Source organism: Anoplolepis gracilipes, chromosome 8 (assembly GCF_047496725.1).
Source record: "Anoplolepis gracilipes chromosome 8, ASM4749672v1, whole genome shotgun sequence".
Taxonomy (NCBI): Eukaryota; Metazoa; Arthropoda; class Insecta; order Hymenoptera; family Formicidae; genus Anoplolepis; species Anoplolepis gracilipes.
The window spans coordinates 1,261,092-1,287,155 of record NC_132977.1 but is presented as its reverse complement, the minus strand read 5'-3'; the positions used below and the strand labels follow the sequence as shown (position 1 = coordinate 1,287,155).

At 35.1% G+C, this 26,064-nt stretch overlaps 1 protein-coding gene across 2 annotated transcripts in view; it reads right to left on the bottom strand.

Annotated features, from left to right (window-relative positions):
- Positions 1-26,064, bottom strand: part of Sfl (N-deacetylase and N-sulfotransferase sfl) — a 248,769-nt gene that overhangs the window by 120,614 nt on the left and 102,091 nt on the right. For both annotated transcript variants that reach the window (XM_072897794.1, XM_072897795.1), the window contains one exon: positions 6,975-7,101. The gene's annotated coding sequence lies outside the window, so the exon portion shown is untranslated. The remainder of the gene's footprint in view (positions 1-6,974; positions 7,102-26,064) is intronic.

Genomic DNA, 26,064 nt, shown 5'->3' with positions numbered 1-26,064 from the left:
AAATATAATATTTTTATTTCAGTTATCCTTCTTTCGCATTAAAGGATCCTTAAACGCATTAACGAACAAGAACGGCAATAACGAAGGTAATAGTATTTACGATTGACATAATTTCCAGTTGGAAAATGTGCGTTGTTACGTTGTGGAGGCCTCTCACTCCACGGCTTCGTAATTTAACTCTAAATTAACGCAGCCTAATTCTCGTCCTATTCTCAGTTTTGCAAGTGCGGTTAACGGTACACGCGTTCCAGTTTTATTAAAACGAGTTCCGATAAAGTTAACGCCTGTTCTGGCCAACGACGCTACATTTAGACATTTAGATAAGTTAACATGCCAGTCGGACCGCATATGAGCGTGCTTTTGTACACATTTCCCTCGGTCCCTCTTTTTTTTCTCCCTTGTAACTTTCCTCTTCCCTGTCGCGAAACTGTACCTCGTCCCCACGGTGTTATATCTATGTTCGTATTTATTCCGTAGAATGGTTGACTCCGACTGTGATATCCACCATTTCTACAATGAAAAGCAAACTCATCACAGCTGTTCGTCGCATGCAATCTCTCGGAAAACAAGCCTTCCGGCGACTCGCGAGATTGATTGTAAGAGGCAAATTGCGTTCTCTCGTAAGAAGGTTCCATTTCTTTTTTTTTTCTCTTTTTTTTTGTTTTTAGGAACAGTAGTCACGTAAAGGAACGACCGGCAATTTCATGGAAGTAATGAGAAAGCGCTCGTGCCTGCGCATAACCTTGCGCTGTACGCCTCGTTCAATATATACATTCACGAGATTTATCGATATGTTGTTTTGAACCGTTACTTAGCATCGACAATATTTTTTTTTTAAATATAGACGATAAAAAAGTGACTCTTAAAAGTCGCAACTCAATATTCTTTAACAATATTTATTAATTCAAATATTCTTTGTCAAATCCCACAATGTACTATTTACCATCGATTAAATATATTAAATCATCAACCCGTGGATGATTTGAAGAAACTATTAATTCAATCAGCGTACCCTTTGAAAGAAAGGGGAGAGAGAGAGAGAGAGAGAGAGAGAGAGAGAGAGAGAGAGAGAGAGAGAGAGAGAGAGAGAGAGAGAGAGAGAGAGAGAGAGAGAGAGAGAGAGAGAGAGAGAGAGAGAGAAAAGACGGATATTTATATTTTATAAATCGGAGGGCGGCGCGTTCGCGCGATTCGATATCGGCAAATATTTCATTTTACCGCCGTCGCGTTTCGTGCTGCTATACGTCTAAATACCCTTTCCCCGCTCGATGTGACGTTACCCGCCCGAACGATTCCGCCCGCGAGCAAACTATAAATCTGATAATCGCCATACGACAGTGCTACGAACGTGTATTGGAATGGGCGTGCGTGCATCGTACGCAGGAAGAGAGAGAGAGAGAGAGAGAGAGAGAGAGAGAGAGAGAGAGAGAGAGAGAGAGAGAAACAGAGCTACACGCATGTATATGCGCACGCATATTTATGCATGCACACATGCATATGTATGCATATATGTGTATATATATCTCGACGAACTATTGGTTATTGCGTTTTTTCTCGTCTCTTTTTACCTACCGGGAAATCGGTATTAAATGCACGTAGGCATGCGTGCAAACATTGCGGTTCATTAAATTAATCCAGACACGGACTGACGTATAAATGTTGAACGTGCGAGTCCGCCGCGACGTGCTCCGTCGTCGTAATTTCTCTCGGACGCGTTCTGCCGATTTTAAATCGTGTAGCGAATACTCTCTTGGCTGATTTCAAAGAAATTAAATTGCTAAATAGCTATATCGTAATACCAAAGTGCAAGCGTTGATAATATTGCATCGTACTCTCTGTGAAATTATGTTTATAAATAACAGTGAGATATAAAGTTAAGAATATTATAGGCAATATTTAATATATTTTATTTATATTTTAATTAATTAAAATTAATATATTGCTTTTGAATATATACATATATATATATATATATATATATATATATATATACTTTATTACTTTTTTATTATTTTGAACATACTATAAAAGTTGTTATTAGCTATCGTTAATATATATATATTATATATTATCGATATAATTTTACCTAAATATTTAATCTACGAGAAATCGATAAGACATGGAAAACACTCCGTAATATGTTTAATTACGGTATCAGGTAAAGGGTAATTGAGAAGCGAATGGTGGGTGTGAAGATTGATTCTCCTAATGGCAAATGCACTTTGCTTTTCTGGTAGTGTGACTCATCTGCACCTTTCGTTTGTTCGGCATTATGAGGATACGGTCACTAATGGGGAGATGAATGGTAGACAAAGCGCGAATGCCCTGAATAGTGGCTGTGTGAACAAAAGCTGCCACTGACAGCCACTTCACGATCTCTTTGTTTTAGCTCATGATCGCTTATCCGTAACATCGGTACCGACCTCTTTTACTAATTAGACTTGGGTAAACGATATTAAAGAAAGGTGTGCGTGTGTATGAGTATATACAATATGTACAATGTTTGTAGGATATGCCGAAAGAGTACGTTCTTCATGCAAAGAAATTTTCTTGGATAGATCGTTGTTTCAATATTACTGTTTCAATATTACTGTTTCAATGTTACGTCTTTCGTACAATCTGCAAGATTGTACAGAAAATAGTTTGGCGAAATTGCATTGGTCTTGTGTTATTGGCCTGAAAGAAAAATCTAGCTGTTGGCAAGAAAAGGTGTATGCCTCGAGCCCTACCTTCTTCGTGCGTTTCGGACGATACGTGCGTCTTGAGACTTCGAAAGGCTCTCTAGAATTCCCCATGGTGCTATGAGTTCAAGAACTCTCTTGTACCCCTCCAGAAGAATCGATATCTCGATAGATTCGACCTTTCGGGAACGGAATTTCGCGCAATGTATTTTTTTTGGTTGCTTTGTATATATGTATATACAAATAAATGAAGAAAACCATACACATATATTGTAAATCCTATATTTTTTAATAATATTAAATAATCGTATTATTATACATTTTTTTCTCATCATAAATATCACTGTTTATATTTTTTTTAAATATATGTATTTTGCAATATTTTATTTGCGGACTAAATATACTTTTTTTTTTTTTTTTTTTTTTTTTAATTTTAGTAATTTTTTGAACGCGATATGTATCTTTTACGGAATTATAAATATTAATATAAATACTTTATCACATTGAATCGTATTTAAAACAAATATAATAGACATATCTATTTTCATTTTATTAATAACATAGTTTAATAATATTACTTTATAATAATATATATTTTATAATAATATATATTTTATACACCTTTTGAAAAGAAAAATTATCTTTTTAATTTTTGTTCGATACAAAGAGGAACGACCGAGTTAAATTTTGCAAAAAGAACCTTTTTGTAGAATAATTATTTCTCTCACGGCAGCGCAATAAAATTGTTAGACAAAATGTATAATGAAATTAATCGGACAATCAGTAGCTTTAGACCGCGCAGTCCCAGAATTTGCAACGGACGTGAGAGCGATAAGGAATGTCCAATAACCCGAGTGGGTAAGTCGGGGACTTCTCGGCATGCGGAACACGTCAGTCCGATAATCTACGAGTCGATAACTTACTTGCCGAATTTCTGGTCAACCCGACACAAATTGTCTGTCCGCTCCGCACCTTATAACGTCGCCTAATTACAAACATTATCGCCGAAACGCTCGTTTATGTGTTGCGCAACATCCTCTCATCATTGATCGCAGCTGCAGCCGATAATCTTGCGATTTTATACTCCACGCTTTACTTTAATTTAGCCGCGCATTTGTTGCATGCGTCGCTCGCGTGATTGTAGTAACTATGTAGCAGATAGCGACGTTATTTACCGCTGCATAAATAAGCTCTATCAGCGTGACTGTCGCTGATGAATATAATTTCACGCATGTAGCAAAAAATATTTTAGTAAGAATTTATTTTAGTTTCTTGTAATGTTGATCTTAGTTAACTATTCCTGCTTCTCTTTTTGGAAATAAAATTAAAAAGAGGTGAAATATACGTTAATTAAATTACAATTAAAATCGCCTGACATCGATAAAACTGGTCAAAATCACTGCATACAATACATATGATAATTATATTACGTGTATGTCACTACACTTTTGCCGAAAAATGAATGAAATCAATGGATCGAATTATATAAAATACGATTATAAAATTAGAGCTGTCTTTGTTAAATAAAATCTCTTTCACGAGCGTGGTTCATTAATGTAACGTAAAGTTTGTTATATTCTTAAACAAATTTATATCTTACTACACGTAATATAATTGACTATTATAAATTTTACGTTGCTGCAAGCAACGAGCCAAATAAGTTACAACCAACAGCAATATTTTCTCTCCATCCTTTGCCGTGGTTCTGAGGGAACTTATGGTGGTCGTTAAAGTCGTCGCTCTCTCATAATGTGCGTAGTCCTATGCTGCGAATAACAACTCATTACCGTCCGAAGAAATTATATCGCGTCGAGGGCGCGCTCGTTTTTAGCGCACCACGTCCTTGATCGCTCACAACCTCTCACGCTTTTACTCTTCCTGTCGCTGGTAGAGCTAAAACGGGGCGGGTTGGCGGAACAGCTGCACCCAGTTAATTCACGGCAGCGACCGGGGTCGTATATATCTACCGTCACACGGATCTCGCTTCCATCAGAGTTCTCTCAACCATTATCAACACCCCAATTTCTGTTTGATAGATCGGCTGCCCGGAATACATAGGTAATTTTGCTATTATATCGCTAGTTTCCTAGTTTCGAGTAAAATCCGTACGAAGAAGAGAGGAAGCAGAATTGCTGAGAGACTGTATTCCGGAGAAGACTTGGAGACGCAGAAACCGGAGAAGTCGAATGAAAGGGTGAATGTGCGATGCATATCGGTTGTGCATACATGCGTCGCCCTTTCCATAGACAAGCGCGACACTGATACGTGCTCAGGAGACTAAATCGCTCTCGCATATAGCGATATATGTGAGCGCGCGTGCCGACCCGTCTTTCAAAAGTGTGACGTTTCTACCGATATCAAAGTAGCCTAGGCTTTGGTCCGGAAACGAGTATAGGAGTTAGAATGTTAGATTTCTTTCTCATACGGAATATATCTTATGGTAGATTGCGACACGAAGGGCTTGGTTATTCTGACACGATTTCAAATAAAAACCCGGAACACTTGCGGTGAAGTAAAACTCTTTGAAAATTTTATCACGAAAAAATTTTATCTGCAGAGTAAACGTACAGTAATTAAACGGGCTTGGATGAAAATTACATTACAAAGACCAGAATTTTCATTTTGAACGTATTCTTTTGGCGTGATAGTTTTTTTTTTTTTTTTATTTTTTTTTTATAAAAATGGATTTAGCGTTTATCGACGTTGCGTGAAAACATAAAAAATATGTGAACAAGTGATCGTGTTACAACAAATTTTATCTGTAGCTTTATGATGGATATTCAATGTTAAACTATTTCGCTTTGTTTAATACATAATACAGCCGAATTTATGCTTGTAAGAAGCTTAGCTCTGTTTACTGTTTTGAGTTAAACTTTATGGCTGGTATTCGCGCGCATTTAGCAGGTGAAAGCATGTGCATAATAACGCCGTTCGAATTCAAACTATTTCGCTGCACAATCGAAATTCTGACCGAAATTTCTGCCAATGTGGCGTAGCCGCTTTCGAACGGCGGTAAATGCAATCTCGCGTGTTGTTAGTTCGTTTTGAGTCGATGCTGACTAGCAAAAATTCAATTTTACGACAGGCGGAATTTTTTTTGACACGCGATATAATCGCAAACACCATCCGAACGGACGATGCTTACAGGTTGCATTTTGTTCCAGCGATTGTTATCAATTAATTTACCTTCCATTTTTGTTGTAGTGGAATTTTATAATATTGTTTTGCATCGTGAGATTAAATGATTGCACGATTAATATTATCATTTTTATACGCGATCCAATTATTTATTTGAAACATATACTTTAATGCAATATTTTTTCTTACAATTTTATTATATGCGATCTATTGTATATAATTAGATATAATAGATCTTGTAAGCAAAAAGCTGATTATCATAACGAAAAATGTTCACTTAAATTAAAAAAAAAGAAAAATATCCAGTTTCTTCGCAATGTTTATCATTGCGACGTAATTTGCAACTAGGCAAGTTGATAAATACAACAGTGTCCGATAAATGTAGCAACTCTCTTGTGATTTATTACTCGAGGTAGATTTCTCGTCGTGGCGACAAACCCTTTAAAATGTGTAATACTATTTATTTCGCCTTTTACTGATGTTGTCAGATATTTTCTGCGGAGATTGTGGTCGCAAAAATTTATTTTCAACGCGTTACTGGCGAATCGTAAACAATGAAACACGAGCAGGGACACGTAATCTCTGGTAACGACAAATTGAAAACTTTTCACACACATACATATGCACAGTATCCTTTCGATGAAATTTGTGTGATACAGATATTAGATTTGATAATCCCTGTTTTAAATGCGATTTATTTAAAAAAAAATTTTCGATGCATAATAAATTCAATAAATTAAGTATCAACTTTATTCTCAATATTTATGACGTGCATAAACGTTCATAAACTTAGGCTTATGTATCTCTTCACGCAAATTTTGCACGCTTTTTAGTAGCTATTTTGTGTGATTTTATCTCTGTCGACGTATTGACATATACCGTATATAGAAACTCGTTCCAGTTCGTTGCAAAGTGTATTCTCTCACTCTCGAAAACCGAATAAACAACGATTGCCGTGCACGATCGTGAATTTCTTGGTGGAATCGCGGTCTCCCCCCTCGAACTAGCTATTCAACCCTCTCGTAGTAAGTATGTGACTAAATATATTCTTTTTCATTTTCGAAGCTTCGGGACCGAAAACGGAAAAGTGTCCCAATTCACGTATAGCACGACTATCGCGTATATTGTAAATCCGTTCGTGTTTAGTTGACTTACCTCGTCGACGTGCTTACACGATGAATTACATGCTTCTCGAAGATTAAACTCCAAAGTGAAAATTCTTCTTTATCCACGGATGTAATCGCGCTATACACTGGCGGCACCACCATCATGCGCCATGATGCTAAAAGAAAATCAACGTGTAAATTAGAATGATAACGATATGAAAATTATAATTACACAATATGATTAACGAATATTTACGATTAAATTATCTATATTATTCTATCATGTATAATCTATATCTAATATTTTACTTTTTATATTATGGGTAGGTATGGTATAAAAACAAATGTTTTATTTTGAAAGAATTATTTAAAGAGGGACATTATTAGTGCTAAGTTTGAATGATAATGAAAAGTTATGTTATTTGAAACTCAGAGAATTAAATAAGTTTGTATTTCTCGAAAGAAACGCGTGTTTCTTTCATCAATTTGTATATATCGAAAAAAAAGTATCCTCTCAAAACATTTATTTACTGCTGGTAATTGATTCGTGAGATGATTAAAAAATGTATGGGCTTCGTAAAAGCATATATATATATATGTACATATTTTCTTTGTACGATCACACATACACGCACATAAAAAAGAAACAAGAAATAATTGTTTAAAACTAGACTTTCGACATAATGTAATACGCAGATTTATAGTTCCTCGATGATCGTATCTGCTTCGAAGGAAAGTCGAAGAAAACTATATATATAGTAATGTGTTTTGAAAGTTTTCGTGCCTTCAAAGTAATGCATTTATCGTCGCACAAATCTCGGAGAAAAGATATTTATGAGTCTTGATACAAGATTACATTCAAATCACACTTTCCCAGTTTGAAAGATATTTCTTCTTACATAGTTTCGAATCCGCCTTGTGAGAGACTTGGCATCGCGATTGTATGCAAATTTTTCTAAATTTTTTAATGAATTTTGTTTACTCAGAATGTATATTTTTTTTATCGACAAATATCTATATATATATATATATATATATATATATATATCGATCAAAAATTGATGTCAATTCACATATATTGAAAAATTTATTTACTGCTGGTATATAGTTGTCTATTATTATGATTCATGCAAGATAATAATAAAAACTATATATGATATTCTTATACACACATATATAATATTTTCTTTACATAATTAAAAAAGAGAGACAAGAGATAATTGTTTAAAGATTCTTTTTGTAAATATAATCAAATTAAATTTATGAAAGATATATAAAAGAAATGTTCAGAAAAAGGCAAACACACAAGACTTACTCCAGAGAAGTAACAATTAATTTAATAACTAAATAAGAATATAGGGATTGTTAGAGTGTAATTTTAGAATAAATAAAAAAATAGTGATTAAGTGAACAAATATTTTTGCTTTTCATTTTGTTCAAGTTTCTCAAAGAAAAATAACGATAGTAAAGAAATAAAAAAAAATTCAACGTACTTGTTTAGTTAGTTTCGAAAATGCCCATTCAATTGGCGAATCGCATTAGGCGTGTGCAGTTAATGTCAAATGTACTCGAGATTTTTCATCCACATTGCGCGTCCGGAACTTTTTCCGTATGTCGCTCGTGGCGCGATAAGAAGGGGAAGAAATAAACGGCGCAACGGTAAATGCAAGTCTAGCTGCCTAGAGAGCTGGAAACTCTATTTTATGGTAAATAGACGTGGCGTGGCATCGTAGATGAAAAAAGCGAACCAGGAAGAAAGAACGGAAAGGGAGTTAAGAACGGTACGGCATTGCCGAGCCTCCAGCAGACGGCGAGAAAGAGACGATAGTTTCACCCTCCGGTTTATCGGTTTTCGAACAGGATGCGCGATTCCACTCTCGCACTATCGGCTGCACATTATTGTCACCTTCCAGCATACAAAGCCATCCATGGTATTCAGCCTCCATGGGTATTCAGGTTTAGCTTATACCGAGGTCCCGTCGCGCTACATATAAAGCGAAATGACATCTGACGAAATCGTAGATATGCAATTTCTTGTCATAAACGGTGACAGAACATCGCATCTCGTAATATTGAATGAAATCAGTAGAACTATTGACTGTAAAATTTCTCTCCGCGAAGTAGAATTTTTGATGTGCATAAGATTTACATGAGAAATTCTCGGATTTTCTTAGGATTTGTTTCTTATCCTACTTCTTCTTTTTTTTTCTATTTCTGTTTGAGTACATAATCAAGCGTTGCGTCATGATGTCGCGACGTCAAGTATGTAAAAAGCCGCTGGCCGTAAAATTATGTTTACGACAAGTTTATCGTTGCATCAAGTAACTTATTCGGAACTTTTATATCAAACGTGCATTCAATTAAAATTTCTTTAAAGCTAGAGCCGCGTAATAAAAAAATGAATAGCAATTTTCTCATACAATTTTGATGTAAGGTTTAAATTGCGACAAGAATAGAATTATTTACGATGCAATCATTTTCGAAATCTCGAGATTAAAAAGTAACTATTTTTATTTTATTTTCACATACGAATATATACGTATGCTTTATATGATTTTGTTATCGACGAGATGTATATATATTGCATAAATTTTCATTTTGGGAGGAGGGCTTAGTATCTGGAAAGTTTATCCTGAAGGGAAAAATTAATCACACAAACGTTTTTTAAGGTTTATAACGCTTTGTAAGGCTTATTTTTACCAATATCCCTCTTTGCGTTTATGATTGTCGTCGATGATCGCTCTTCCGATACCGATGGAATGAAATATCTCATTGAGACCTTGCTGCAGAACGGTCAATGAGAGCACGTTTTACTCCGACAAGCGGCTCGACCCGAATCGGTCGATTATGGAATCGTCGTTAATGGGTCTCTTTCTCTCGTTCCATCTATCCTGTCGTACGATATCGCTTGTAGTGATGACTTTTATATGCTCTAATATCCCATATAAATCGCGATGATGAGTTGACTGGGGCAACTTAATCCGATTTTGCGCGCGACGAGAGATTGGCCTACCATTTTCTAGAATGAAATGGAATCTCTCGTCTCCCATTGTCTAGATTGTTAGCATCGCGGAAATGAGTACTTTCTTTCTCATCATGTCCATCTGCTGTACGATATCGTCTGTAATATAGCACCTTGGTGTTTCAGAATCGTAGTTCAGCGAATTGAAGTCGATCTGAAATGCGAATATGAGACGAGAATAAACCTCATCATTCGCATCATTTCATTAATCGATCCTATCTTCTCTTGCTTCGGCCTTAATTTTTTACTCGAAATTACTGCGTTATCTCAATTTGTTGATTTTAAGTGCAATCATCCGCGAAACGAAATATTGATTCGTTTCGATTCGTTTATTCACGATTGTGGAATTCGCATAAAATTGCGCGTTAGAAAATAAAACAGACGTTAGTTAGAAGGTAAACGGTTCGTCGAGTCTTGATTAATTCGGAAGTGCAAAGTGTTGCGCGTTCATTTTCATCGTGTTGTGGATGATTCGTGTTTTTGCGAATAAATGCAACAATAGCTTAAAATGAGGAGAAAACTTAGATATCGGACAATGGCAGAACAATTTTGAAAGTGATTTTTGAAGTATTTTTTATCAATTGGTTTTTTATTAATCGTCTATTAATTGTGTCTATTACCTATTTATTTAGGTTATTTATTTGATTAATTAAAAAAGAAGAAAAATAAAAGCTTGCACTGAAGAAAAATATTTGTTTAAAAATGATGTAGTTATTCAATTAAAAATATTTTTTTATTATTTGAATTTTATATTCAAGTTTTAAGCATTCAATAATATTTTGATATTAATTATTTTTAATTATTTTACATTATTATAATTTGGATCTCTTATATTTATATGTTACAGATTTAGCATCTAAACAGTACTCAACTCTACTGTTGTGCATCAATTGGTGAGTGAGAAATTTTTATTTTTTAAAAAACGTAAATACATATATACATATAAATATTTGATGTAAATGTCAAGTACATATATACAATAAATATATACAACATTTAAAAAAATTTTTTATTTTTTAATTTTTATTCGTTTCATTCAAATTTAGATACTTTTTCTAGATACTTGAATGTTTTTTACTCTTTTTGGAAAGATTTTTTTAAATTAAAATAAAAGGTATGTGCGATGAAAAAGTTTCGTACAATTATGCTCTTGAAAGATTGACGTGTATTAATTGCGGGATACTTTACGTATGCACATGTCTAAAGCTGATATCAGTTGCTATTATTTTGCAACAAGAAGATTAATGCTTGCGCGTGTATATAATGCTTGCGGTGTGTATAACTACTGTATTATGGAAACGAGGTTAGCAGTAGTAGTTTAGCGATCAACTGGCTTTTCTTGAACGCATAGTGTAATTAAGATATAATTGTGTTATCTCCTTGACGAGGGCGGAATAGAACGGTATGATGCAACACCTACGACGAAAGTTATCCGAAATTAATATCTAATGTATACATAACTTCTAAAATTTATATATATGTATATATATACATATACATACATATATATATATATATATATATATTTATATATATATGTATTTGGACAAGTAATGAGTTACGAATAATTATTACATTATATACATGAGAGGAATTATGGCAACACGCTTGCAATATATATCAATATAATATGTTATATAAAGCTATTTAATTTTACTATAACATCCATTTTTATATGATACTTATAATTGTTCTCTAGTTGCAGTTTTATTGCTAGATTACATCTATTTCTAATATCGAATTTAATATTATAACGTGATAATTGTATATGTATACATGACCAGTGTCAAGTATATTCTTTTCACCGTAATTTTATCTTGTTTAGAATACAAAGAGTCAACATTATGTAAATAGGTATAATACACATAAATCAGAGGCGCTGTTCGCGCTTGTTAGAGTATCAAAGCAGCTTGCCCGCCCATTCGCAGCATGTCTATCTCGTTGGTGTATTCAACCAACCGCAGGGGACAAAAGCCACGCTAATATGTGCAAACTGACGAGGGCGCAAGAAACCGCTGGCTGGATGTTTGCCGTATATAACGTTCATATTATGAGATATGTTGTTTTAGAAGGCATCGCAAATAATTTATGCGACGCCGATATTCCGAGAGGCAATCAAAAATTCGATGTATTATTAAAGAGCAACGGAAGCTCTTATCTGAGATACATATTTGTTTCGCGCATATGAAAGGAAATATTTTATATAATTTATAAAAGTGAAATTACAAAAATACCAGCGCCGTTGATATGTCGCGTGAAAAATTTGCTAATTAATTATTGAACATTATTACTAAATTATTTGTTTGCTATTTATCAGGAAACAAACGTGCATTTAACGCGTGACGTGCGCGATGTTGTGCTATAACAAATTAGGATACCTAAATGCTTGTGTAATTCTCATGATTTCGGAATGCGGAGGGTCACAGTCAGCTTGTGCAATCGGCCTAACAAAGTGACGTTGATTAATCATGGCGCTGTATTGTTATGCGAATTATGTTCAATCCGAGAGGAATTTGAAAACCGTCGACAAAGCTCCTTTAGCTCTTTCACAAAAGGATCATAATATTATATCTCTTTCGATTCATTTTCTCGTTTTAGTACATGTTACATAGCAGCAACAATATCGTTGCCCGTTGCAGAAATAGCATATAATATAATGGATATCATAAATTATTATTGATTGCTTTACATTATTAATTAACTATTATTAGTTGTAATGGCATAATATGTGCATTTGTATGGTTTAGAATTTAAAACTATTTTTATCGCTAACGTAAATTAATTATAATAATATTCATATTTTATATATTAATAACTAGGTTAAATAGTTAATATTTATTGCACTTTTATATAAATGATTCGCGAATGCGCTTTATAAAATAATACTTGTGACACCATTAAGTCAGAATATTTAGTTTTATCTGAGAAAAAAAAATAAAAAAAAGATATCGCGTTCAAGGCAATAAATGATTGTGCAAATTAATACGAATGCAAAATCGTTTTATACATTTTAGTTAATTTTATCGTTGATAATCGATATCCTGTCGTTCTGTATTCAATATTTTGATACATAGACACAGGTAGAGAATAAAGCGTCAACGACCAATTTGACATGCAAAAAGTTCACAAATCGTGTCTTAACGCTCGTGACACCGCCTCGTCGTGTCTAACGATCCCCGGATATACGTTAACGGGTATTACCGGTGCTGACGAGCGACGGGATGCGTTTAAGGATTAAAGTCGAGCTTATGAAAGCCAGTATGGAACTCGCCGCGTTATGTGTGTACGTAAATTCGAGAGCAGATGTTCGTAATTGCTTTCCTCTCTACTCTCTTCTGCTTATGTTATAAGTGGTGTGCCGCGCGCGTAAAGTTCTCCCTGAGAAAGCTGTTGTTCGGTGCATTTCGGTGGTGTTTACTTGTCGGTACGCGGTGCTTTCGTGTGCATCACGCGCGAAAATGTAACTGGATACTAGTTAGAAGTATTCGCTCCAACGCACACATAAGCGAACGCGCGTTTTGCATTTAAACACATATTATAGCATGAAAGGCGTTGTATGTACTGACGCGTGCATAAATACCTATGTGTTTAATCATTCGCATGCAAATCAATTATACACATATAGTATATACACGTATAGTTCATTGAAGTGTTGGAGCATAAATACAAACGTTTAGGAATATGAATACTACGGTAGTGAGAGAGAGAGAGAGAGAGAGAGAGAGAGAGAGAGAGAGAGAGAGAGAGAGAGAGAGAGAGAGAGAGAGAGAGAGAGAGAGAGAGAGAGAGAGAGAGAGAGAGAGAGAGAGAGAGAGAGAGAGAGAGAGAGAGAGAGAGAGAGAGAGAGAAGAGAGAGCATTCAAACCGTGGAAGAAGAAGGTTCGTTAATTTCTACGGTGCACAAGCTAGTGAGATTTACTTATATTTTTCCCAGAGAGCTTTTTAGCTTTTATGTCGGAACCTCGCCGCTTCTCTCGGGTTAAAATAATTTCTAATTTGCTTTAACCCCTCATGTTTCGTATCTGCTCATATATGCGCGAATTGCAAATGTTCATTGCACCTAGCTTAATAAGAAAAATAATTAAGAAATTATGTGCCGTGGTTTTTTTTTAAATCAGTTCAACATGTTTTTTTCTTTCATCATTAGTTCGCCTTCCGTGATTCATATAAAACAAATATTAAACGCTTATTAAAATAATTGAAGGAAAAGCGTGTACAATACAAGCTTTTGTTATTTTTCTATAACTAATATCCCTTTTCTTGATAAATTCTTTGGTTCTTGTCAAAGCAATCTGCCATCTTTTCAAGATGGTCCGAAGTTCGCGTGAAGGGATGAACGACGCGTGACTTTAAGATGGATGATCGTCGCGACTTTCGAATTAATCGATACTTCTTGGAAGGATTAATTTAACTCGGATAAGAAGAAAAATAGCCTTTCTCTTTCTCTCTCTCTCTCTCTCTCTCTTTCTTTTTCTGCTTAGGTTGATGTCGTGTTTTTACTTGGATGGCTTTCGCATTATTTATGCAGAGGCGACGTCTGTGCGATGCAGCCAATGCGAAGTTAAAGACGATAGTAAATTTCTAGTAAAGTCCCCGAATAAAATACAAAAGTAAATACGTGATATATTAATGTATTGTATTTTTAAGAGAACTACTGCGGTTTTGATTATACATAAATAAAATCGTAAATAAATTTCTGTGCGCTTTTAAATCAGTTTCGCATCGGGTTTTAACCTCTAAGTACTTGATATAGTATATACAAATAGAAAATCACAGTTATAAATTAATAAGTTTATATCTTTAACTTAACCTTTACTCCGTATTGTTATTTTTGGCACCTTCTAACTGTACAGGTGGGCCAGAGTATTTTCGATAAGTTTATTAATATATTAAAGTGTGTTAAAAAATCTGAAAAAATGTAATACCTTCTTTGAACATTCTAAATAAAGACTAAAATAATATATTTGAAAAATAATTTACTTAAATATATTATTTTATGATTATTTGTTTTCGAGAAATTGACGTTGTTAGAAAAATCATAGACAAAAATGATCCACCAATACGGAGTAAATGCGAACTTTATAATGAAATTGTACCATGATATAATTCTTTATAAAAGAATCATATTCGAAGAGTAAATCGTGTAGAATCAAACAATGTGCACGTTTGATCAATAATAGCGTCGCGAAATATATCTCTGCAAATTTTTACAGCTGATGTAGAAATGAACTTTTTCGTCGCTCTCAGCTAGTATTTTATCAGCCTATATTTTTTGAAAATTTTTCAAGCAAGGTCAACAAAACGTGATACGTCGTAATCCTTGATCAATTTCCGTGTCCCGAACTTGAATGGACGGTAAAAATAACGACCAGTCCGGCAGTAACGTCGTGCGTCGTAAAATTCGCCGTAAGGGCGGATCTTCTTCCTCTTCTGCGCTCGTTGCTAATTGATCCGTCGGCGTCGAGAACACGAACCGTCTTTCCGACACGGTGCGCTCACAAAAGCCATCCCTGAAATTTACTCGCACCTACGCCGGGGTTTACTCAGAAGCCGTCCCGTCTGCAAGATTGTGCAGACTCGCCGAGAGGAAACTCGGATAAGATGAGAAATGAAGGAAGTCAGAATAGACTGTCCGGTTTACTCGAACCGGAAACGCAACAATAAAGGTTTCTTTCATTTTCCGCGACAGCATGACATGAGAAATTTAGACACCCGAAAAATATCATGGTGCATGGAAACATACATAAAGTGATATGCATCGCCATGCATTGTAGTGATTTCCTTTTGCGAGAAAAGATTTTCCATACATCTATGAAAATTCAATAAATTATTATTTCAATGTAGTGTATTAATAAAAAATTTTCTAAATATATATATATATATATATATATATATATATATATATGTATATATACTTAAAAATTGATGTAAAGATTAATATTATTTAAATAATTTTTAGAGGATTACTATAATAGAGCTATATGCGCGATATACTATTAATGATCTTTCATTCAAACTTATTATAAGCTGGTAAAGCTAATTTCAGACAAATGGTTTTGGTTAAAACTGCTTTGTCAGAAAGTAGTTAATGAAACGGCATCCAACGGCGAGATTTATAATCTCGTAGTTTAATGAACTTGCAGAGATGATAAGCAACGCAATAATTATAAAGAGTACATTCTCTCTTAAGTATATTTATTAATCATTAATTCAGGAAATATATATTATTATTATTATTATTAATATAAATATTAGTACATATTATAAATATATATTAATATATATTAATCAGGAAATCGCGAAATCTCTGAATTACGACTTCAGGATAATGAAAAGAACGAAGATGGAGTAGCAAATGCGCTTTATTTTATACCCAACGTAGATCAGGAATATAACAAATATTATACGTATAATTGAGACATTATAAACAGTCAATTTTGCTATTGTTCGAAAATCTTCCGACAGTCGAGAGGTGAACGCCAGAATTTGGTTAGGTAGTCGTTGATTCGCGCAGCAAGAAAGTGCAGCGGACACGATGACTTTCGACCTCGAGTTAGCACCACGCGCGATGAATATTTATCGAGTCGGCAACGTACCGCGACAAATTAACGTCGGGCAGCGCACGTGGCTAAGGTAATCGCGTATAATGAACAAGTTTAATGACGATATTTTAACGTGAGCCTGGCGGAAATTAGCGACGAGGGGAGCCGGGAAGGAACACGCGAAACTTGAGTCGTTAGACAGTTACGCATGGCTGAGTCGTTCCAGAGGCTACACCTCAGCGGTTCGTCCTCGAGGTCTCAAATGCTCGACGATTTCTCACTTGACAATGGGAGGAGGCAGGTTTTGCCGCATGTTGCTTCAGCGCCAACTGTAAACGTGATTCGCGTGCCAAAGCGCCGCGAAATGCCAGGGACGGCGGGGAAGCGCGTTAACCGCGTAGCTATGGGTGTTGCTACGGATTCTACCCACTTTTCGGGCGAGAAAATTGCATGTCTGTTTATGCCGTGGAATTCTACGACCGCGGGGGAAGGCTGTACGTCGTCGGCGCCGGCAAAAACGGCGAACGGTTTTTGCAACGCGCTCCAATCCCCGGTCGTTTCCACTTTTCGCTAACGTGCATGCTCTCTCTTTCTCTCTACCTCTCTTCTCTCTTACTTCGAGCTTGAGTACGTATTACATATGCATAGTTTCATAAATTTGTGCCGTGATACCGCTTCTTCGGATATTTGAGCGCGCGTCTTGAAACGCAGCCAGGAAACCTGTAATATTAGGATGGTTGGACGGTACAACGATAGTAGATATTGTTGATGGCTTCTGCCGATATCGATGTTGATCGAAGAGAAAAGCATCGAAATGTTGATACTATTGCCAGTACGCGAGTGGTGTCCATCTCCAATTACTACGTTGACTTTTGTTAGATTACAGTGGACTGCACTACGACTCCAGACTACATCGGGAGTGGCTATTGTCCCGATCGAAGATACGAAGTAGACGCAAGTTGGGTCACTATCGACATCAATAACATTGAGACTCGCGGACTGAAATTGCCAATTCCATTTTCGAAATGCTTGCTTTGTCATTCAGCTGCCTTGTTTCCTGATACATTGTGTGTTTTAGGCTTGCGCTTTACTCAGTCGCGGTATATTAATAATCTTCGCTGTAATTGAGTTCCTTAATTCAGCGTCAGCACGCTGATACGCAACAATGGTCCCGAATCGTTTTTCTCCTTGCTGCCAAGTAGTTTCATCGGTATACCACGAGCGGATTATTAATTGCTACCCTAGCGTTTTGATAAATTGTTGCAGTCGACTCTCGTTACCGCTCATTTGCGAGATAAGCATGTAGAGAGCAAAGTATATGCGTTAAGCCCGACTGATTTGCATAATATTCTCAAGCAAAGTGTTCCTAGATAAGTTGCGCGAATGAAAATGAATAAATTCATCGATCGTTTTAGCGTTAAAACTTATTTTACACATTTTATAATTCGCGCTAAAATTTGGAACAGAATTATACTTATATACAACGTAGAAACTAACTTTATAGTGTAATATTCAAAAGAAGAGAGGGAGAGAAAATAGCAAAGCAGGATTAGAATATAACAATGTAAAATATAAATATAAAACTAAAATAATTTTAGTTTTCGATATAATTATATTTAATCTCATACTTAAAATTTAGATGACTTTGTCTCGAATTTTATGAATAATATATCGTCCAAAATTGGCTTAATTCGGAAAAATAATCATGTCGCGTCTATGTTAGTATTTAAGATTAAAGTTTAGTCTTGTCTTAATTGCGATTCACATAATTATGAAGTCTTTTTTTTAACGCGACTTTTTTCATTGGATTTATTAGTAGAACTATTCGTAATAACAGTGACCAAGGAATAAGAGACAAAATAAAATATTTTTATCATATAAAAATATATCATTTGCTACTAATGACTACGACATCTCGCAAACTTTGTGAAAGTACTTTTAATTGAATAAAATTAATCATCGTTGTAATTTGATAAAAAAAAGATAATCAATTTTTCTTTGAAATATCTTTTTTTATCGGATTGAAGATTGGAATAATGTGAGAAAATAATTGATACAACTATTTTCTAATGAGTACATAGTAATTTTAACGTTACAGAGATGAAAGTGAGAAAAGAGAAATCTGTAGATGTAACATTTTATCGAGTTTTAAGAATATCATCACATGTACATATAACAAAAATTGGCTCTATTCCATGTTAGATATTTCTTTTTAATAGAAAGTCGAAATTCATAAAAAGCACTTGAAACATCATGTATATTTTCTGGTAAAAGCAAGTTTAAAATAATTTTAGTTAGAAAAAAAAATATGAGCGTAGCCAATAACTTTGGCTGCCATGCCAAGTGATCAAAAAAGTTGTTAAAACAGAGAAAATTTATTCAAATATTTAAAATAGCTTGATGACATAGGTATTTGTTTTCAAAAAAAAATGTCACAAGATAGTATTTGCAAATCTTTTCAAAATGTGTATACTGCATCAATTTGTATTAATATAATTAATACTTTTTAACTCAATATTTTTTAACTCATTATTAATAATTACTCATCTTTTTAATAAATAGCGGTTTTTATTTAACGTTGATTCTATACACAAGGATTTAAATTGCTAATCGTTTTATTTTATCTATAAATTAATCAATATTCAAACTTTAAGAATATTTGTATATTTCTTACAATTAAATTGCTTACATCTTTATTTCGCCAAGATAGTTTATTATATTGTTTCATATTTCTCGAAACCTACAGACACATCGTTCTCGAAGAAGAATGTCATTTGGTTTTGTGAAAGCAAGCCTTCGAACGTGAGTAATGCGAATACGTTTTCCTGGAATAGAGGCAAGGCGCTTTATTTCCGTCGATACGCATTTTCCTTTCGTACGATAACGTACACACATCTGATACTCCCGCAGTTCCATTCGTTCATTTTTTTCCCCTTTATTTTTACCGTATTTGTACATTTTCCGTATTCCGTACAACATCCCCTAACTGGACGGTGGAAAGCGCATTATTTACGATAATCTACTGGACGTACATGCAGAATATCGATCTTGCAGCTTATCTTGCAGATCTGTTTCGTCGTACAGAAAAAAAAAAAAAAAGTAACGATAAGTTACGGTACATCGAGCTTATAGTCAAAGCTCGTGTTCGGTGCAACATTATATTTAACTAACGATATAATGCTTTACCGTATGCATTACGAACAACGTCGTCCGGTTTCTTTCGGGAAAACGCGAACGCACACCCGTTCTGCGACAAATATTTGCACTGAAGTCTCCCGTTACTTAAGCAACGTAGACTTCGTCGCGCCTTCATCCGCTTCTCTTCTCTCTTCTCTCATCTCCACCTTCTCCTTGTCATCCTTATGATCCGAGGGACTTTCCAAGTTTTCTAATTAGTATAGTGCCCTCGGGTGAAAGACGAAGTCGGCCTCTCGACAGTTCAAAATGGGGAAAATGGGAATGGCCTTTGAGTCCTGGTGCATGGAACTTTGGACGAGGTGCCCCTCTCCTCGGACTTCTCTTGGCGTGTAAAAGAGAAGCCATAGAGCTGCTTCATCGGCTTCGAAATTTCTCTCGCGATGCCTGCTCGCTCTTTTTATTATTCGCGTCTGGTCGATCATTCACAGCGTCTCGTATCCTAGCTATCTCGGCCTGCTGTCATTCTAAAGTGCAAAGTTCCGATCAGCCGGGAGAATAATCGAGATCGGATGGGAAAGGATTATTCTGATGGCTTGATGTTCGTGTATGCGATTAAAGTCAACAGGTCCTTGTGTCGGAAAGTAATGGGATGCGGGGATCGCGTGGATTTGAAGTTCCGCCTCGATGGAACGATGGATGAAAAGGATTAAGGGAATGCGTAACTCTCCGCGCGAGATTTGCTTCATAAATTTAAATCATTTCCGGAGTGATTTATCGATACGCGAAAACCCAGGAAACTCTGCGGATATCTGGAATTGAATGGAAAAGAATTGATTTGCGGCTTATTTCACAAGCTTAATCTATTTCGCAGTGTTATCGTTTCTGAAGGAACAAAAAAAAAAAAAAGAGGGAAAATAAGCTGAGAAGACCTTTGTAATCTACTGTATGATATTTTACTTTTTATGTACCGTTATGGACGCGTGCGCGTGATAGAATACGGATGAGACAAAAAAGAGAGAAATATGGATAATATATACGCACGTATCTATATATAAAGCGATCAGAATTTTCCGTTTGTTTCGTTTTTCGAATATAATAATCTCCGGTTCGGGGGAGGAGAGATTTTCATAGACTGTCCCACAATATGCGCATATTTTGCATTAATCGATAAAAAGTCAGTGATTAATGGTCACGATGGAAAATAGTCGACGAGTTACGGTTCGTTACACATGATTTCAAAGTTTTTTCTTTTTTTTTTTTTTTTTTTTTTTTTATAGAGATAAGTAAATCCGGATTTTCAGGGGGATCGTTTTACAAACATGTTTTCCAACGGATTGCCTTGCATGTTTTATGAAACGCCAAAACTATAATAAATTAGAATGCCACGCGATAGCTAGTTAATGACATTTATAACTTGTTGATGCATAGACGATTAAGAATGATAAATGACTAAAATCTTATTAACTGTTTACATAAGTCCCGCAATGATTAAAATGATTAAAGTATATTGAACTTATATATATATGAAAGAAAATTTACTTTTCAGTTGCTTGCTCACGGTATAAATCAATGTACGAATATTGTAATAATAATTGTGAACAGTAAAATTTTCGAATTAAATAATTTTTGCAGAAAGGAAAGAGAGAAAAGAATACTTCTGCACGCGAATTACTTTTTTTATCAAACTTTGGCTCGGTAACCATTATTTACATTCACTCCGCTATGTGTGTGAATAGTTTGCTGTAAAAACCGTGAACAAACAACGGAAGTTAGTTCAATTACGGCCTCGCCCGTTAGAAAACACGTTAGAGATATTATTCTCTCCGAATTGGACTTTATCGTGTGCGAGAGGAGAAGCGAGAAGAGCATTTGTCCGTGTATGTGGTTTTCATATTTTTAACGGCCAACGTTTGAATAACGAGACGATAACGATATCCCGAGAGGCAGGCTGTTCGATGTGGATCGATTCGATGTGGATCGATCCTAAATCGATTATCGTCCAACGTTCCATCAATTTCTAATTGACGCGATAATAAATTTTATCGTTTCCCTCACCACTGCCTATTTCCATGTCGCCGTCAATGCGCTCGCGCGCACCGTCATCCGAATTTCCTCATCCTGCGATTAAATTTAAGCGCTTCGGTACATGCCGTCCTCCGTTTTCGGAGCATATCGCGGATGCTTTTCGGCCATTCCGGGGGAAACTTAATGGCTCCCGTTGGCACCGTCGATGAGCGGGTCCGCTCTATATGAGGCTCCTTCGAGAATTGATGAGTGTTTTCGAATCGGCTCGTACGCCAATTTGTCAGCGATAATGACGCACGGGACTTTTGCGCGTTCCCTGCACGCTTGTTTTTAACGAGCTGCGATTTCAGAATTATGGCTGGAAACCGCACCAAGGATGCCTTTTATTAAGCAGACCCATTAGATTTACTCTCATCGAACGCTACTTCATACTCGCTAACGATGCTTCAACGAAGAATCCCAGAATTCCTTTTTTCAACTAAAACTTCTACTAAAAGTGCAAATTTTGTTTGGAAAGAAAAACTAGTTAAAATGGGCAAATGAGACTTTTTCAAATGGATGGATAGATTCAGCCACGCTGTTCGTTTGCCATCGGTTTTGAAAATTGAAGTGGAAATTGAGAGGAGAAAGAGAGAGAATACGGTAGTATGACAATTGCGCATCCGGAAATGATTGGTTTGAATATATATTACATAATCTTATATATTGTAGAACGCACCTTATTTTTAGTCCATCAAACTTTTTTTTGCATTTTTAATCATAAAAGTTCCTCGAACGCGAAAATACACTATTACGTATAACGTTATTAAAACCGCTCTTCAGGAAACGAATCTATATAATCGATTTTAGGGCAGCTTAATTTCACGATCTAATATGGCAGGCGTACTTGAATCTTCTAATCGAAATGGAAGACGCAAACTGCGAATCTCGTCAACTCCCCATAGGATTAAGCTTATATGGAAGTGAAGTTAGATCCATTTTCCTGGAGATGAATACGTCGTATTCCTTTCGGAAGTAACTTCTCTATCACTTCAACGCAGCTCACTCGTATTTTCGAGAAATTTTGGAAATGTTAAATGGCAAATCCCTATAGCGCTAGCTTTAGGAATAGTTTAGCTTGACACATGATGGCCGTTGAAGATGATACGATTAAGCGATTCTCAATTCTAAAATATGCAACTTGCAAAAATATAAGGATACACGTAACTCGTGCACGAAATGCATTGGCATTATTATGATAGGTGCGTTGTAACGTGGAAGCACACGAGGAAGCGCATTGTGAATTCAGCGTGTGTCGTGCATAGGCCGGAAATAATATCTATCGATCCGACTTCGCGGCAGGGGAGGCAGTGAAGCGCGGGATAAAAGTGCATAGCGTGTGCATCCACTGTGAGAACGGCATAGATCGTCGTCGATCGGCAGATAGGTACGGACGTGCGTTTCCATATGTCATACGATTCTCCCCGTTCCCGCCTGGGCGGATATGTCGAAATCATCGACGAAATGTGCCTCAACTGCACAATCTGAAGAAACGTGCGAAATTTATACTTGTTGTGCACTATATAATGCAACATCTCTCTGATTTTGACAGATAATTTGTGTTTTAGAAATCTTCATATCAAACGATCTATTTTTGGTCGAAAATCTTTCTCATGCGAACATGCATTTGCGCTTAATTAGATCTGTTTATAATTGTCTTTTATAATTGTAAAATCGCAAAAATGTGTCTTACATATGAATTTCTAGTTAGAATACAAAAATAGTTAAAAATACAAAAATATAAAAAAAACATGTAACAAATACATATAAAAAACAAAATTTATATCGATATAAGAAAAAAAATACAATTTTTATAATTTTACAAAATTGTATTGAGATCTAGTATGATATATAAGATTGAGCAAGCGTGCGATGTAGATGTTAGATCTAACAATAAGTAAATAGGTAAAAATTTATTTATAACAGATTTAACATTTAGATGTTGATTTTAGCTATTTATTTATCTATCATACAGATAAATGTGCATAAATTTTAATTATTTTAGATTGTTGTAATCAAGAGAGCTAATTTATCAAGCAAAAATGTTACGTAAAAAATGAAAAAGTAATGTTTAGAAAGCACCAGATGAAAACTCGGTACGTACAAAAATGAAATGAAATAAAAATAATCTCTATTGCAACTATTGTGAAAATTGAATTGTTATAGATCCTTGTTGGTCGATAATTGCGTTTTTCTTCTTTAAACAATCGATTCGAGAGAACGAAAGCATGAGTTGTTTGTGTGCATACATCGAAACGAAAAAAAGAAAAGACACAAAAGATCTATAGATTTGCTACGAATTCGCATGTGCAAAAATAGATGAAACTACTGTGTGTTTTTGTAAAGGTTTGCGAAGAGTAATAAATATAACCGTATAATAGAACTGATATTGCAAAAAAATTAGATATTCACACGAGTTGAATGTTAAAGTTGCTGAAACGCCAAATAAATGTATATTTCCGTCCAACAATGGTGAAACATTATAGAATTTTGACATGCAAATTCGATTAATGTTACAAACGAATACATGGACGAATATTCGTGTGTTCGCATAATTGTAGCGGAATAATTCTCTTAATTTCCTGTTTTCATTTTTTTATTCCATTTCCTAATCAAATTCTCTGTGTATCGAGTACATATTTACAGAATACATTGTCAAATTGTACGCCGATAATATATTTAATACAATTTCTCTTAATTCATTTCGATTGATCTTTATTTTATTCTTTATTTTGATCTTATAAATGAATCACTACTTAAAATTATAGAATAAAATTCGATCTGGTTAGGAAAGCTGCTCCATCCGTGCTTTGCGTCAATCATTTCTCATCGGAAATTACTTAAATTCTTGTTAATTTGCATTCCGATAGCAATGTCAATCTTGAGAAGTATTTGTCGTGAGAAATGATTTTTTAAAAATTTTATTACACGCAGAAAAATCTTTATCGAGAAATGAGATTTTGTAGCGCGCATTACTCTACATAATGTTAAAAATTTCGTCACGTGAATGATACGAACGCGAAGAAAATCTTTTTTATTCCAGATAAACATTTTCTAACACAAATTTATTCATGCATTTCGATTTAAATACAGCTTATTTCCTTTCATATATTTCATGAAATTCTGTGATTTAAAATTTAAGAGAAACAATCTTACACAAAGATAGATACACAATTTCCATTTTTGATTTTATAGTGATGGTAATATTATAGGTGAATTTTTATGTAAATGTGTGATATAATAAATCAGCGGCAAAACGTTTTATGTAAAACGTTGACGTGATGTAAAGCGGAACAACTCGGTAGAAAGAGTTTACACAGCAGAATGCAATGACACATTTAATTTAATTAATCTTTTTATTCTTTTTATGCGAGAGATGCAGTCTTGACAAATAATATCGCATATAGGCCATCTGATTATCATCTAATTGTTATATTTTTCATACGACAAACTTTCCTCTTAGAGAATCGGTCACAAGATGAAAGCCTTCTCGAAGTCGCTTCTTTCTTTCTCCAGGAAGAAGCCGCGCAAGGACGAGGGTAAAGTTTGAGAGAGGAATAAATGGCACTCCTCGCTTCGACTTCCATCCTTCATTTAGCTTGTACATAACTCTTCCATTTATATTGCGCTTGGTGGTGGGTTTCTTGCTTCCCATTTTTTTTATTCTCGCATTCCGCGATTAATTACCCGCGATATCAGTTCGCAATCGGATTCAGAAGGACGCATGTTTGCTGCGAAATAAAACATTTCTATCTAAATCAACCCAACTGATACGTTTTTGCTGAAAGAAATATCGTCATTATTTTCTTCGTAGTACAATAAAAGCTTTTGCGTGCTCGGGAATAATCTCGCGAAATTGTGGGTTCTCTGTGAATGGAAAGTATAAGTCAAAAATCATGGCTTGGAAAATAGGATCATAACATTTTACGTACGGTGGATTTTTTTTCACGACCTTGATGTTATATCCCTACATCCTGAGACGTGAGAATGGAATATTTTCAGTGTGTCTACCGCATTAAATCTTAAATTTAAAACAAAAGCTGTATTCCTTTTTATTATCGGTTTATACTTGAAACGATGATCGATTAGTACTAATCAAAGCATGTTTCGCACAGTCTCATTAACTTTGACGTTTTATTTTGAATTTATTTTAAACTTGTACAAAGTACCACGAGCAAGATTTTAATTTATTCCTGTACTATCGGAAAATGAAAGGATAAGATGGTTATCGCTCTAAAGAAAACCGTAATAACTTCGACAGACTCTCGAGTATCCACAGCTACTATCTCATTTGAAAGTCAAAATCTGAACGTGAAGGCTAAGGAGTGAAAATCGGTATCGAGCGAGGAATCGTGATTTCTTTTGGTGCTCGT